We start from the raw sequence: 14,239 nt of genomic DNA on the forward strand, positions 1-14,239 counted from the left end.
GCTCTGCAGCTGCTTTCCACATCAGTGGTCCTGTGATCCCTGACATACAGATAATTTCCAGAGAGTGATCTCTGTCCCCATGGTCCCTGCACTGTGGGAGAGACCTTCCTGCTTCTATTGCACCCAGTGTGTTCAGGGACACAGACTGGGTCCCAGGAGTTTGGTATTCCAGTAAATCTCCTTAACGCTCATGCATTTTCATAAATTCTTCTCTCCCTGCACGGCTGCCTATTAATTCTTCTCCCTGCTTATATAAACTCTCCTGGGAGCAGTGTTGCAAAGTGTATCCTGTATCCTCAGCATTTCCCCCAAGGAAAAATAAATCATTAGGTATCATCATCTGGCTGTTTGTCTTTATCAGCACCATCTCCAGATGTGCAGAAGACATGAAGAAGGTTTCTGCCTAGCTTTTAGTCAGGCAGAGGACAGGCAGAATCTTTCAGTGTCTTTTCTGCCAGGAGCATGCTTTGTACTTGTGCTACACTGCAGAAAATTAAGGCAAAGGCAGAGAAAAACCAAGACTGAAACACTTGGAAAAGGAAGTACAAAGACAGCTGGGAAAGAAGAGAGGGATAATTTTTATAGCAGGAAAAATCTCTTTCAATGCTCAGGAAAATGTCATGGGCAGTAATATGGAAAATTACCTTGATCTTTGTATCACAGCCAGAAAATAAAGTACTTTGTCACTCTCTTTTCTTGTGCCTGGGGTACCCTGTTACCCTGAGGGGGATGAGATGTGGCAGTGTTGGCACAGGGACCAGCCCTGCTGACCAGCTGTACTGGGAAGGGAGCACCACTGCCAGGCTGTTTCCCCTCCATCAGGCAGCTGCTCTGAGTGCATGGATTTGTCCCCTGTCAAGTGGGAAGTAAATCATGTTAGGAAAAGAGAAGTCTGTCACACATTGCAGAAAGAAGAACAAGAAATCTAATGGGCCTGTGACTGGGATAGCCTGATGCTTTGTCATGCTGGATTGCCAGGTGCTAACACAGTTCTAAAAATGAGCTATATAAATCCAGATGACTAATATTTAAGCAAGTGACTTCATTTCAAATACAATGAAAAAAGAGGTTACACATTTCTTTCACTGGTAAGCTTTAGAGTAGCAATCAAGTGTCTCATCTTGAATGGTGCTTTCATTATCATCAGCTGTCTAGGCACTGTGATTTAGTCCATGTGTACAGCAATCCACTTCCTTGGGAGAAACAACAAGCCTTGTGGTTAAATATTGATGGTATAGACACTGCTTTTAAATGGTATTCAGAGGAGAGGGAAGTAAAGAGCAAAGTGGCTGATGCTAGATTTGCACTTTGAATTTACTAAATGAATAAAATTTAGTACTGGAAAGACATCTGCAAAAAAAACAGCAGTCCAGGACCTGCAAGATTTTTACCTTTACAAGGTATAGTCATGAGGTACTACATAAAGATGCTGGAATTGCTTTCAGAGCTTTGTGAGCCACAAAAGGCTGCAGTCTGCTAGGCACTGTCCTTAAAAGCTCTATCTGCAATCAAACTGAATGTTGCTGGAGATTTAGATCAACTCTAAAGCAGCTACCATGGTTTGGGCTGGGTGGTTAAAGCCAATGGATGCAAAAATCCTGTCTCTCCAATCACAGACACTGACAGTTCCGTTGTCTGCTATAGGAAGCATCTAGTGCTCTTTGATGTGGCCTCAAGCTGCTGTTGTGGAAAATCAGAGAACCCTCTGATGTACCTTTTCTGTTAATCCCACTTGATTGTTTTACAAACCCTACTTGGTTGTATGGGATGGCACTGCATAACTTTGTGAGCAGCTGAATAGCTCCCTGAAAGACTTTTATTGTGCTTGGAGGACTTTTAGGAACAATTATAGTACATATCTCTTTAGACACTTCAATATTGACAGGCTGATCCAGCAACAAATCTTTAGCTCTTCTTCCTGCAGATGGATTTATACAAAATCTATTAAATGCAGAGAATCCTCGAATTCACATATAATAGCTGGAAAATGCTGTGTTTACTCTGAGGGGAAATAACCTAATTCCCTCTGGAGAAAATGAGTAGAATCACACAGCTTAGCAGGCAGTCTAAAACCACAAGCAGCATGAGGAGCACCAGCTTTCCCTGATTTAGGAGACACATCCCTGTTAGAGTTGGGTACTTACATTAAGAATGTGTGGGGAGTGTTTCAGCACATCCTGAGGAGGCACTGAATAAATGAAGCTTTATGAATATGGGAAATTAAACAGACTGCTTTTGTCCTCTTTCAGGGATGAGCCCAGGTCTCCTTTCCCCACATTTCTAACTCCTTCACATGGACCACTTGCTTTTATGGTGCCCCATCCAACCCCTGATCTTGCCTTCACTGCCTCTGCCCTGCAGCCAATTCCCTCATGGCACCATAACCCTGTGCCTCCTCCTGGGGGCCCATCAGCCTTGCAGCATCTAAATGAAAGCTGCCACGCTGCTCCCTGTGCATGCTGCTCTCTCAGAATTGCTGGTTCACCTGTACCTTCTTCTGCAAAGTGGGACACATGGGCTACCTGAGCTTTGACTTTCCTGAGCTTCATTTCAGCTGCAGTTCTTTGCTGTCTGATTTGATACAGATGTGTACCTTACCAAGGGGCTCTGAGGAGAGGGACCCCAGCCCATGTTAGAGTCCCTGGCATGGTGGGGACTGTGTGATGCTGAGGGCTGTCCGGAGAATGGTCCCTGAGCCCGTGGCAGCTCCTCCAGACGGTTTGGCACATCGATGTTTCCGGAGTGACTCCCCTTATGCAAGCAGCAGCCTGCTCTTTAACCCATGCCTAGAAAACCACTCACTGATGGAGTGAAGGGAAAGCTCAGGAGGCTCTAAGGGGCCTAAGGCCAACTAAACTTAGATGCTGACAGCAAAGGAAGAAGGAACTTTCAATGAAATTGAGTGTGTTCCCTAGATATGTCTGTAATGACCTCAAGGCAGTAGAGAGGCTCAGAACCTGGCCTTTAATTAACTGTGTCTTTTTCTCTCCATCTGCTTTCCTCCTTGTCTCTGGATTTCAGCCAAGACTAAGACAAGGTGGATGGAATACTTGTTTAGGCAGCATTTCTAACCCAGCTTCACAGACCCATGAGATTGAGCTAGTTCAAGTGATGTTGACCCCTAAAAATCTGAAAAACTGCTGTTGCCAGCCCCTAAATACTCTGTGAGCATGCAGGTTTCTCCAGGGGCATTGCAAAGAAGAAAGGACTTTGTCTGGAAGTAAAAGTCAGGCTTTCAAAACAGGAAAGGGGGAAGAGGTTAGAGCTAGATATACACTGTAGTCAGTATTAGTTTAAACCTGTGTAAGGTCTTACAAAAAAATATCAGAAGTGATTTCTTTAAAATGGCACAAGGAAGAGCAAAGACGTTCTAACCTGCACACCTCACGTGTTGGTGAGCAACATTTGCTGTCTCTGCTCTACCCTTGGGTAGAGGAGTCCATAGTTTTGGGTGAGGAGACCCTGGTATTGCCGTCTGCTCTCTGGACGAAGGAAGTGTTCATTCAAACATTGCTTCAAGTCAAAATTCAGAGGAGGAGACATAAGCTGAGTCTGGATACATGAACCAGTCTCTGGTGTTTGGATGCTCACACATAGGTACACAGTGAAGTCTTTACAGCTCCTGACCTTAGTGGAAGTTTGCCCTGAGCTGTCAGCTGAGATCAAGCACAATCCTGTCAGTGCAAAGCCACGGTGAATGACATCACTGCAGAGGACTCTAATCTCCATGCAGTAATTGTATCATTTTGTTTTTCAGAGTGAAATCTTTATCTCTGGAGACAGAGCATCTAATTAACTAATTATTTAGACTGGTGAAAATGCCAATATAAAAATGACCAGCTATAAGAAGGGTGAAACCTTTTGGCAGCTATATAAGCTCAGATGTACAGCTTAATTTCAGAAAGCACACAGGGTCCCTTCAGTGCAAGTAGGAAAGCTAAGGACATCCAGATCTTTTAGGACAGATCACAGATTCATGGAATGGTTCAGGTTAAAAGGGACCATGAAGATCATCTAGTTTCACCCCCCTGCCATGGATGTTGATACCTTCCCCTAGACCAGGTTCCTAGAAGCCCCATCCAAAATGGCCTTGAACACTTCCAGGGAAGACACAGTTTCTCTGGACAATCTGTTCCAGTGCCTTACTACCCACACAGTAAAGAATTTCTTCCTAACATCTAATCTAAATTTATGTTCTTTCTGTTTAAATCCATTACCCCTTGTCCTTAGCCATACATGCCCTTGTAAAATGTTTTTTTTATAGGCTCCCTTCAGGTACTGAATGCTTCTATAAGGTCTCCCTGGAGTTTCTCCAGCTCTCTCAGCCTGTGTCATAGAAAAGGTGCTCCAGCCACCTGATCATCTTTGTGCCCCCCTCTTGGAGTGAGTCCACATCCTCCTTATATTGAGCCCAGAGCTGATCATGGTACTGAAGATGGGGTCTTATGAGAGTGGAGTAGAGGGAAGAATCCCCTACTTTGACCTGATGGTCACACTTGTGTTGATGCACCCAGGACACACTTGGCTTTCTGGGCTGTGAACACACATTGCCAGGTCATGTAAAACTTCTTGTCCATCAGCACCCCTCAGTCTTTCACCTCAGGGCTGCTCTTAATCTATTCTTGTCACAGATTTTGTTTGTACTTGGAATGGCCCCGACATGGGTGCAGGACCTTGTTGAACTTCACAATGTCTGCACAGGCCCACTGCTCAAGCCTGTCAAGGTCCCTCTGGACAGCATCTGCTCTTCTGTGGTGGCATCCGCCCCCTCCAGTGTGTTGAGTGCACAACACATCTTGGTGTCATCAGCAAACTTGCTGAGGATGTGCTCAATCCCCCTGTCTGTGTTGCTGACACAGATGTTAAACTGCACCAGTCCCAATACCATCCCCTGAGGAATGCCACTCATCTCTGGACTGTCTCAATGTGTGTATATTAGGCAGGAATCTGAAGAACAGGAATAGTATGGAACTTCTTAAACTTTGGTTCAAGTAACCAAAGTTTTCAGATATATTGCTAATTGTTAAAATAGCCTTTCAGAGCAAGAACTTGTTACAGAAATAAACATTGTATGGCTCTAGTACGTAAAAGAATAAGAAATGGGTTTTCCTTAGGATTTTCTAAATCCTGATGGTAGAAGGCAGAGGTGATCCAGTGTGGGTTCAAAGAATGAGTTTGACCTTATGCTGAATTAGTGTCTCCATGTCGCTATTCCAGCAGGAAAGCTGAGCATGGTCCTGGTGCTCACCACTACATTTCTTGTACTTGGATGCTGATGTGTTTGCCTACTCAGTGCCTGAAGAACTTCTGTCCTTGGCAGAGGTCTGATTATCCCCCAGGAGTGGAGGAGAAGCTGTGACTGCAAAATGAATTGAACTCTTTCTGGAGGCCATGATGATTCAAATATGAGATGCCCAATAATCAGCTCAGCTCAGTCTGATGTAGGCTGCTGCAGCAGGAGTTGAGCACCTCAGAGAGCTTTGAGTTTCAGTTTCCCTTTGGTTATGCATTTCATCTTGTGAGGGCTTTCTGCCCTTTTACAAGCGCCCACTGCAAAGCTGCTGGCCATAAGTGCTCAGCTGGCAGGACCACCCTTCTGCTGCCCTTCTGCCTGAAAGACTTGTTCAGAGTAGTTTTCAGATATTTGGACATATTAGAGGAATCTTGGGTGGATTTCTCCCAAGTGATGCCCAAAGGAATTGTTAACAAACATGGAGAGCTGGGTTTGTTTTATAATATGGGGAAGACATTTCCCTCCATCCTGCATACAACATAGTGACTACCAAAACTGAACAGCAGAGAATTACAGTAGCCCCAAAATGGCAGGGGACACATTGTCTCCTGCATGAAGACATTTACAGTAGTGACTGCTACTGTGAGTGCAAGTCTGGTCTAGACAGTGACTTTTTTTAAATGCAAACAAATGCTGAAAGAGGGAAGCTCTTCCAGTTTTGGTAACACAGCTGTCATACTGTGGATTGCAGTCTTGTGTGAGAGCATTGTTCTTAATTTACAAAGCAAAACCAAAATTCAATTCTTGTCGTCTCCCACATACACTTTTGTGTTACTGGAGGAATGTGACTCTCAGAACTGGCTATAGGATTTGGAGACTTTCAAATCTAAATTGAACTCCGACCCCACAGCCTGGAGCCATGGATGATGATGGCAGAAGTAGAGTCTGGTCCCACGTCCCCATCATGTTGTTTTCACATCACAGACACTACCTTCACTCTTAGCACAGTGAACCAAATCATTAAGCATCCAAGACTGAATTAAGCAGAATTCATCCATCTAAATCAGAAATGCAGTGATTGGATTTTCTGCCTCAAATTGCAGGCACTCTGATTTTGTCACCAAATATATAAAGAATTCTACTGCCGGTTTTTTTCTGTTAAGCACAGTTATTTCTGGTGTAGGAATAGAAGTTACAAGTCCTTATCTCTCAGTGAAAATGAAAAAAAATTTATGGTGAGGAGATTTCTTAAGCAGCAATCAAATACATTTGAAATAGTTTGAGCATCTAAGATGTAATATTAAGTCTGAAGAGCAGGATTAGTGATTAGAAAGCAGGTAAGACTGGAAAGGTTCATACAAATACTTTCATTATAGGATTCTGTTGTCACTCCTTCACCTAACATCTCCTCATACTGAGCTGTTGTAAATTCACTTTCTGTTTAGAACACTGGTAAGACCAGATGGTCAGTCACAGCTTTCCCATTTCAGAGTTTTTCATCACAATAAATTTTGAAATGTTTTGCCAAGTCTACTTGCTGTTTAGGCAAGTGACGAATATCTCCCCTGCTCTGGGACCTTGCATATTTGTTTTGAATTTTTCATACAGTAATAAATTGATATAATGGAAAAGTCCTTCTGTTGAAAATGCATTTTGAAGTATGTAGAAGTAAGAGCCTCAGGCCAGATTTTGCAGGGCACGATTCAGTGGGAGTTCTGTTGTCTATAGATTAAAAGCATTGTCTAATTTTTAAAAAGAACCACCACATATTAAACAGGTTCTGCAGTAGAACAGTTCTTTCTACTCTGACATGCATACTCCAACATCTTGATTTTTTTTTTTTAAGCAGAAGGAGTTGGCTAAGCTGAAGACATTAATTCCTTCTGTGGATGGCAGTCCATTTGTACATGCCTACCATTTCACTGATTAGGAAGATAACAAATCTTCAGTGAAGTTACTGATGAGTCAGAGGCTGCTGATTTACAAGTGATTGTAGGTTCACCTGCTCCTGGCAGAAGGAGTTGTGCCTCATCTTGACAAGTCAGAAGTAAATGCTTAATTGGCACAAGCTGTTCCAGCAGGAAGGGTTGAGCAGCTGACCTCGGTAAAGCAGACCGACAGAAATATGTTCTTGTAAGGGTTTTGTGCATTGCATTGTTCTGAACATGATATAAAGGTGTTGCCCTGCTTGTGTAATTGCAACTCAAGGGTAATATTTAAGTCAATGTAGCAGGTCAAGGAAGCAGTAGTCTGGAAATTCGGGATGTTATCCCAAAGTGAGGACACAGTGTCCATTAATATAATATGAATATCAGCTAATAACTGATGCTGCTGCCAAAATCTGTCATTAATAATTATGCAAGTTAATTTAACCCTTCCACTAGTAAATCATATTGCATTATAACTACATAAATATAGCAGCAAATTGTGGATCCCTAATGGCTGTTTAAATGAATTATTTTATTATTTTGAAGTGTCTTTTAAATGGAGCTGGTATTTCATTAGTTCATTGGTTAGAAATAATTTTAGACAAAGATCTGTTCCTTGACAAATGCTGCTATTAAACTGGACTTTTACCAATGGAGCAGATTCTCTTGAATCATCCCTGGACCCTTTCCTTCTGAAAGTGATGCATATTTTTATTTCATAGCCATTATCAAAGGAAATGACTATCAGTGAAGCACGGGGAGGGTTTGGTTTAACTCTTGTTTCAATTTGGCCAGGTGCAGGTGCTCTGCCTCAGCTTTTCAGGGCATCTCTGTACATGGGGGCTGTCCACTGCTGTAGGTTCAGTATGGAGTCATGGTCTGTGTAAAGCCTGGGGGCAGTGCAGTAGCAACCTGTAAACAATTTTTTTGCCTTTGTGACTCTAAAGAAACCTGTGCTTTGTTTGTCTAATCTTTGCTATTACCTAGAGGTTCTCAAGATCTTAAAAAAGCTGTTAAGGATCTACAAGATAATGAATTAATACCAGTAACACTGAATTTTGTTCACTTTGTGTAGCTTGTGACTGATGGCACCACTCATGGGAATACTGTTGAACTCCAAGTAGATGTGCAAATCTGGACTTTAATTCAATCTGTATATAAAACATTGTAACAAGAAAATCTGTCATCTTTCTGTGAGATTGAATCTGCCAGCCCTGAGGTATCTCATTTATCATTTGCTGGTGAAGGACTGGTCATCACTGTAAGAGTGTAGACTCCTGAAATCACATCTCAGCTTGAATTTCAGCCTCTATCATCCCTCCTTGAAAGATCTGTTCACTGTGAGAGCTGAAAGGCTGATAAGCTTTCAGAAGGCTTGAGGGTGACATACTGTGACTCCCACAAAGGAGATATCTTGCCCACCCTCCAGGGAATGGTGGAAAGAGCATCCAGGGCACTGCTTCTCCCTCTGCCACCAGCCTGCTGGGAGATCTCAACAGAGTCAACTACAATATCAGACACCCAGAGTTACCATATCTGAAACAGAGATATGTTTTCATCCTTGTAAACTTTGTATTTGAGATTAGTAGGTGTCAAGCACTGAAGATTATTATTATTAGGCTCAAAAGTAATGGTAATTGTTATAGAACTGATCAGCTGTGTCCTGTCCCAAGGAATAGGAGGCTGTACCATCACACAGTGGGGACTGTGCCTGGGCTGAGATGCAGCACCTGCAGCCACAGCATCACCATGCAGTAATGAATTAAAGGAGGCAGCCTGAGGGGCTGGACACAAACCCACACTAAAAACCAGCACTGTGGCTTGTCTTATTACTTCTCTGCCAGGGATAATACAGCTTCAGCAAAATCCTGGTAGTAAAGGAGAGTATATTGGCAGATAAGGGAACTAACATGGGAAGGCTCACTCTATGAGCTTACTGTGTCCATACAACTGCCACTACCACAGAACCTGCCTTCATGGCACCTTTTGGGGCATGGATTTCATCCAATGGTACCTGAGGGACAGTGGAAACAAGGGCTAGTTTTTTAAGAGCTTTTATCACCTTAAAATGCAGATAGATGCTGAATAAGCTCTCCAAGCCACTTAGTTCTCAGCAAGTGTCCCACCTTATTTTGGACTGGACAGATCTTTACTAATGTGTACTGTTTACTAATCTGTTTACTGTTTACTTCCTCACTGTTGATTTGAGGTGAGTGGTGGCCATCAGGTCACAAGGGAGGATGAGGCAAGTTTTCTACTTAGTGTCCTTGCTCTTCAGCAGTTGCTTCCCCATGAGCTGCCCTCTGCAGTTGCACTGCACCACAAAGGAGCCTATTTCACCAAAAATTTCCTGGTGCTGATGGTGAGCCCATCTTCTGCCCTAAAACAGCCTCTGAAACAGCCTGAAAGCAAGACAGGTTGATTGGGGGAGAAACTGTCCAGAAGACTCATTTCTTTTTATACTTATTTTACTGCAGTGGACCTGGGAGGTGATATTGGCCATGGGACTGAGGTGGGAAAATGCATATCCTGTACCTACTGAGTTCCAGTTTGGAAGCAACCCTTTATTTCTTTCACTGGTTCATACTTTTGTTTGATGTTAAATGGCTCAAGGCACAGTGCCATTAGCCTGCAAGCAAAGACAGTCCTCTTCCCTGGCAGCTTGAACGAGTCCCCACATATCTGATTCCCAGAAGCAAACTTCTTTCTGCCCGTGTTGAAGTTATTCAGAGTCACAGAATAATTTAGATTGAAAAGACCTCTGAGATCATCAAGTCCAACCTATGACCAAACACTACCTTGTCAAACAGGCCGTGGCACTAAGGGCCACATCCAGTCATTCCTTAAACATCTGCAGGGATGGTGACTCCATCACCTTTCTGGGCAGGCCACTCCGATGTCCAATCACACTTTTTTAAAATAAGTTCTTCCTAATGTGCAACCTAAACATCCCCTTGTTCAGCTTAAGACTGTCCTCTTGTCCTGTTGCTGGTTGCCTGAGAGAAGAGACTGACCCTCAGCTGGATACAGCTCCTCTCATGCAGTTGTAGAGAGTAGTGAGGTCTCCCCTGAGCCTCCTTTGCTCTAGGCTAAACAACCCCAGATATCTGTGTGCATGTGTGTGCGTGCTTGTTAATGGAAATAAGCCCAAATGTGCTGAAATGGCAGACTTAGCATGAAATTCCAGTGTTTTCAGGCCTCTTTTCTTCTGGATGCTTTTTCACTTTCATCACTGTAAGGTCACAGAGTTTGGCAGGGCAAGCAGATTGTGTTCAGCACTGATTTTTCCCCAATGAAGATTAGGAAGTGCTCATAAGATGCCTGTGCACATCAGTTGCCACTGAAGCCTGCATGTTTGTGCAATGAAGTGGATGGTACTGGCACATCTCAGTGTCTCTCAGTGGTGCCTCTGTTCAAAAGAACTGAGAATTACTGTCTCCAGGTCAGTGCTGTGCTCTACTGCTGTGGCCTTGCTGCTGTGTTTCCTTGAATTGGTGGTTGACAGGAAGGTCAGGTAATTACAGCTAGTTCTTGTAGAAATATAGATGGAGTACTTCTAAATGGGCCTGTCTATCCTATTAAAGAATTGGGAAGGAAATAGAAACAGTGCTGACATGCAGCCTTATGTTGCACATTTTATCTCTACACCTTGCAACCATTTAGAAAGCTGGAGCTACTGTTCCCATCCTGAAGAAGGAGAAATAAGTCTGTAGAGGAAATTGTCCCAAAATCACCCAGTGAGCAAGGAGGAGAACTGAGCCTGGAACCCACCTCCAGAGGAGAATTTCTGTTTTCTGTGGTGACATGCTGCCTAAGTACAGAGAGGTTAAAGCCTGTATCATGAAAGGCAGAAGATTGCACTTAAGGTTGTATATCTTTATACCCAATTAAAGCATCCTGGTTCTCAGAGTGCTAAGAACCTCTGGAAAGCAGGTTACCTTCTAAAATAAATGCCAGGGTGCTAATTTAAAACCAAATGCTTTGGCACTTGTGACCTGTTTCTTAGAAGCACCAGATACCCACTAATCTGATTGACATCTGCATTTCAGAAAACAGAAAACAGGCCACCAAGTCTGGCAGGGCTCCCATGGAGAGGCAGCACTTAGGACTACCTGGGGGTGTCATGAAGACTTTCTTGGTGCTGCCCAACCTGGCAGTGCCCCAGGCTGTGGAGAGCAGGCAGTGTGGCAGTGCCTGTGAGGCTCTCCCAGGTGCTTGTGTTGCTGCAAGGAGGAGGTTGCCTTGCGAGGCTTCAGCTCTCATTGCTCGGGACAGGAGCGACAGGGTGTGATTCCATCGGGGTAAAAACAATTCAGCCCTTTATGTTGAGGGAGAATCAGATGGGGAGGGAAAGGCAGTGTCTCATGGGGAGACTGCTGGTTAGAAAAACACTGGACAAAGTCAGATCAGAGGGCAGTGGCTGATGTGAGCATGCATTGTAAAGATAAGTTCCAGAGCTGAGTATTAACACAGAAGCTAGCTATGATGTAATCTCCTTAAAAGCCTTTTTACCACAAGGTCTATAAATGCTACTGCTTCTCTAGATCATACTTTAGACAACAGATTCTCCCTCTGTGCTCTCTAACCCTGTTCTCCTCCAAAAGACCTCAGCAGCTGAAAGCATGTTTTGCCCCTGTTTGAGGGGTACCTCAGTTCTGGTGGGTCCCATCAGCTTCACCCACCTAATAGGATTAAGGCAGGCAGGTCTGGCCCTCAGCCTGTTAATCATTTGGAGCACAGACTTTCCCTTTCTGCTTTGTTTGACAATCTCTTGACTGCTCTGCTCTATGCATTGCCATATTTCCATATGTATGTGGAGCCCTGAACTGTTCTCTAGTTTCCCTCTGCAATTGTACAAAACCAAGACAGGTTATCCCACAAGTTTAGTGTCAGCCACTCCAGGGCATCCTGTTTCTGACCATAGGGCTTGGCTCCACTGAGCTGCTGGGCATGGTGTCACTGTGCTAGCTTGGGGCAAAGATCTGGTGCCTGCCTGGGAAGTCAGAAAGGGAGTTTTCTGTTTCCACCCTGTAATGTAGTTTTAGCCAAATCAGTTGTTTGTGTTTCCTCCCAAATAAGAGGAAATACAATCCAGAGGGGAGGACTGGCCAGGAGTCAAAAGACATTTTGTTTTTCTGGCTGTCTCACTGAAGTGCAGTGAGTTTGCACAAGCCACTTCCCCACAATGTGCTTTACTTATGTCTGGCCATCCGATATTTTTACCTATTATTATTTTATTTTGGTCCTAACAATATGTTCTATAAGAACATGTTCTATTTTCTATAAGAATCCCAAATCTACCAAGGAAAAGCATTTGCATGGCACCTACCAAGAAAGCACAGTAACATGGAGCTTTAGTGAAATCTATTGCTAAACCCAAACCTAAACGTGTGCAGGTTCAATAACTCCTGAAGCTTAGATCCTGAGCATTGCACTTAACCTCCCCCACCCTGCTGCTCTCTTCCTTACTGACTATCCATGCTCAGGTTTTTTCACCTGCAGTTCCAGTTCTGTTTCTTGCAATGAGCCATGCACTCCTCTAGTGCCTGTGACCTTCAGAAAATTCCTGCAGAACAACCCCTTCACCTCCTGAACACTCCAGTCTCCAAAACTAAGCGCAAAACTGAGTGTGTTTCTTGTTTCAGAAGACAAGTGTTTTTAGAAAGGAGGAGAAAACTAAGAAGATGAGGCAACCGAGAGTGTAGAATAACAGTGTCTCCAGTGTAAGAGCTGCGGGGGAGGGAATTTCTCCAGCATCATTCCCACACATGTTTTTATTATAGCAGAAGTTCCCGCTGTGTAGTGATTGCAGTATCCCCCTTAGAAGTGTAGTAGGAACATATGCACAGAGCAGCTGCATGATATAAACTTGTCTGCAACAAAGTGTGATAAACAGAAGTATCATCTGCTACAGGAATAGCTGATTTCTGTGTTATTTAACCTAGCTACTCCAGGGAGGCTATAAATCAGGACGGGCGTTCTGCCGAGCACACCGCTACTGCCTGGTTGTTTACCCAAGTGGCTCATGGCACTCTGAAATGGCCCTAAGCTTACAGGCAACAGGAAGGGCAGAAATCTGTAAGGGAGTTAAAGAAAAAACACAGCATGAGGAAACCTGACAGGGCCAGACAAGCCGCTTCTCCATCAATCTGGAGAATGCCAGTCGTTCCTTTGGCAAGCCTGTCTGTCCCTGATCACCAGCCCGAGGGGTGCCTTCTCTGCAGGCACATGAAGGCGAGCTCAGGGTTCCCTCTGGCCAAGCACAGCCCCAGGGCCTGTGCACTGGGGTGCCCTGAGGATGCAGGTCATGTCTGCAGTGTGGCTTTCTGCCCCAGGAACAGACACCAAGGTCAGCCATTTCTTGGTCAGCCTCCTCTCCTCTATCCTCACAGGAAATTTTCCACTTAAATCCAAGAGTGTGGAAGGGAACACTTTGCCTGTTCTCACTATGCCTTTTAGAATAACAGCTGAAGATCTATATTTGTATCAAGTCTAGCAGCACCACAAACTCCACTAGCAAGCTCTTTTAAAGGATTTGTTTTTCCCTTGCTGGCTGCCTCTGACTGTGAGCAGCCCTGGGTGCACGCAGCACGTTCCTACTGCGTGCATTATCCAAACACATCTGTAGCAGTCCCTACGTGACGAAATACAGCAAACACAGGGGATGCTTCAGCTGCCACTGACTCACAGATCTCTCCCCAAGGCCCTGGGTTAGGTAACCAATCTTGTTCCCAGGGAGCCCACAGCCTCCAGGGCTCTGGAGACTGATCTTGACCTTCAGCTACATTTCACTTCTGAGCATCATCGTGCAGATGCTGGGACAAGGTCCTCAGCTGGCACCAGTCTCACAGCTGGCTGGACTTCTGCTAGTTTACATCCCTTGAGCCCTCGGGCCTTTTTTATTAGCTGCCTAAGGCTTCATTCTATCAAACAATGAAATTAATCAGCATTAAATTAATCAGAACTCACTTTAGGGTGAATCTACACTGCTGGGGGGAATGAAGGGCCTTATGCAAAAGTAGACAAGAGGCCTCAGGCTCAGGACTGAAATCAGCTTTCTCAAAAAAGATATGAGCAT

The 14,239-nt window shown here is 44.2% G+C and overlaps 1 protein-coding gene across 3 annotated transcripts in view; it reads left to right on the forward strand.

Moving 5' to 3' along the window:
* PRIMA1 (proline rich membrane anchor 1) overlaps nucleotides 1-14,239 on the forward strand; it is a 48,679-nt gene that overhangs the window by 7,059 nt on the left and 27,381 nt on the right. The gene's annotated exons all lie outside the window — the stretch shown is intronic.

Source organism: Lonchura striata, chromosome 6 (assembly GCF_046129695.1).
Source record: "Lonchura striata isolate bLonStr1 chromosome 6, bLonStr1.mat, whole genome shotgun sequence".
Taxonomy (NCBI): Eukaryota; Metazoa; Chordata; class Aves; order Passeriformes; family Estrildidae; genus Lonchura; species Lonchura striata.